We start from the raw sequence: 3,034 nt of genomic DNA on the forward strand, positions 1-3,034 counted from the left end.
TTTGTTGTGTGGAGCTGCCACTTAAAGCGGTGTCTAAGACGGCCGCCTAGTATAGTACCTACGCCATGCTGATGAGTCCCAGCAAGGCCAAAACAGTTGTCCATGACTACTAATTGACCAGGTGAAATGGCTGTGCGCATGCGTGATGTGTTGGCCACACACCGGGTAGGCGATTGTGTCACCTTACCAATTCAAACACTGAAATTTATTCGTGTCTATTTTACTTTTTTGTGACGTTCCGTACGCTTTTCCGCGTGTTTACTACGTGCATAGTGTACACTTTTTCACGTGTTTGAGTTAACTGAAAAAGCTCGGTCCAGATATGTTCCTGCTATGAAGAATTTAAACATTTCAAGGACATAGCACTTAGACAGAATCCAGTGTTTTCTTCATCTTTAACGTAAACTTGGAACATAATGTCAACAAAGCAGAACCTCTCCGTTTGCGAACATAATCCAAAAACGAAACTATCTGGTCATTTCCTAACCTGTCTCGACAAACTTTACAGTTGTATAAGAAATGAAGCCTAATGCTTTGTTTTTCGACGACACATGCTAAATTAACCTTTACGTCTACCCGGAACTCTGAAGTGTTTGAAAAAGTCGAATGACTTCATGATAAGAAAGTGTTATGTCTCCTAATTTAACAACCTTTAAGAGGAAACTGATTTACTGGTATCAAGAGAAAAGATATTTCAATCTTATATTAGAAAGAAAACCCGACCAAACAATAACAGCAATAACACCACTTGCAAATGTGGCGGCGGATTCACCTTTCAACTTCTTGATGCAAACGTGCATGACGTTGCACTTCGCCAATTTGAAATCCGCCAAATAGATGCAGTAGGTGAGCCCAAATGTCCCGCTTCTAAGCTCTTTTTAAATTTTACTGCGCTCCATGACAACTCTGGAAACTCAAATGCACGTCCTCGTTTTTTAGTCAGACATGGAAGCTTAAAAGAAGCCGCCATCTCTTTCCTCGCACAATCACCTTTCTTCTCCCGCGCAAACTTAAAATATGCAAAATTATTTTCGTCAAAGGTCCACAATGCATTTTTTTTTAGATTCCAGTCTTTTGTTTGTTACGTACTCTTTTGTGCTTAGAACGAAGAGCATAGCTTTTTCGGGTTCTGTTTTTCTTCTTCGGGATTTCGCTTCAACGTTCAAGTTTATTTTGCGAAAAAACATGGCATTTCATTTACCTGGATTGATGTGAATAGCTGGCTAAGATAATTGACGGCACAGATTGGCCTCATCCACCTAACAATTTATCATAAGATCGCAATTGTCTTTCACATCGGAAGCGTTCTTTGTTATGCGATGTTGAAGATCGTGAGTTTTAAGACCTAGGGTCCAAGGACAGTTTAACAGGTAGAGTGGCAAATTAACTACAGCAACTAGCTGAATCGACGGTCTATAACTATAATTGGATGGGAAAACCTGTTGGTATTAATTTTTCTTGGATATATAGCGTGAGCACTATTGAACCGACTAAATTCGTGGAGCAGTGCTCGATGGTAATGAGAATATATCCTTTCTTATTCCTTCGGTTGGTTTTATTGTTGTTGCCTTATTTTCAGTTGTGTGATACTTTTTTTCTTCATTGCTATTGACATGCACACACAACAAAGAAACAATTAGGGAGAATGTGTCCAGTGAATAAAGAAAAAAGTTTAAACAAGTTTGACAACCCAACTGAATATAAAGCCAAATTCTCCCAAAGATATTTCAGACGGCGGGAAAACCATAGAAAATATAGGGTGCCTTCCATAAGCCAAAATTTCGGGAAATCTCGGGCTGAAGTCAAATGGAAAGGGCCGTTTCCGTTCGGTCCGACCGGTCGGTCCGGTCCGACCAAAACGTGCCGTTCCATTTACAAAAATTATTGTTTCCAGTCCCATTTCACTGTGATGTAACCGAAATTTTGGCCGCAACGTAAATGGAACGCTTCGGTCCGGTTGGAAATTGACTTTTGATGAAAAGTGTCGTTCCATTTTTCCTTGGTTAGTTCCACTGGTCTCGGACCTGATTGTAAGGCATAATGGAAGCACCCATATTGACACCGCAGGCAACATGTTCCCTTTTCCAGTCATATTGAAGCATGAATGAATTTAAGGACGTTCGCGCCAATTGTTTCTGCGCATCCTTACTGCGCACGCAAATGCACACGCCACGTCATACACGAGCGCGCGCGCTAAGTAATAAAATGAGAACTGATAGGGCGAAAGGCCATTGCTATAGCTTTGTCTGGATTTAACGGTCTTGGACGTTCGGTGACCCCTATTTTGCTTTCCAGAAACGGATTTTATTTACAATTATCTCTACGTTGTAGAACCTCACCAGTTGACTAAATTCACTTAATTAGTCCACTTAAACAATATTTGGCAGAGAAGATTTCACTTCAAAGATTTAATTGCAATATATTTGGGTTTACAGACACTGGCCTTATTCGATAACGAAGCCTGATTTTGTCTCATTTTGGGTGTTTTTCCGGACATGTTCTCTCCAAAACGAAGTCGGTGACCCCCCATTTTTTTTACATTTCTGACATAACTAACTCATCATCTTATAGTGGTAAAAGTTTCAGAAGAAAATCAAAGTTGAAAAAATTTCGCGCGAACGTCCTTAATTTCCTTTGACTTTTACCATGAAGCCAAAAAAGCAAGATAATTTGGTTGTTTGCTTACGAGAGTCAGAATTCCTGAGTCCTGAATTTCCCTTTTTAGGGATTCCCGATTCCTCGTTCTCCCTTTTAGAGATAGACGCTTGCTCCCTTGGGATGTGCAACTTATATAGTGTTATTTCATTGGCTTCAGAGGGGACACGTGCAACGTATTCTTGCGCCTTCACAGAATGAAGAGAGGGAGAATTTCCTCGGGTGCCTTGCTAGATAAGCTGAAACACAAAGCTTTGCACGCCGAGTAAACAGTATTTGACCACTTTAACTTGAAACGCTTTCGTCGTCTGGAGCAACTACACAATACAGGGCCACACAGGGCCAGCACATGTAAATTACTCGTCGGGAGGACGTCTTC

The sequence above is a fragment of the Montipora capricornis genome, chromosome 12, assembly GCF_036669925.1.
Source record: "Montipora capricornis isolate CH-2021 chromosome 12, ASM3666992v2, whole genome shotgun sequence".
NCBI lineage: Eukaryota > Metazoa > Cnidaria > Anthozoa > Scleractinia > Acroporidae > Montipora > Montipora capricornis.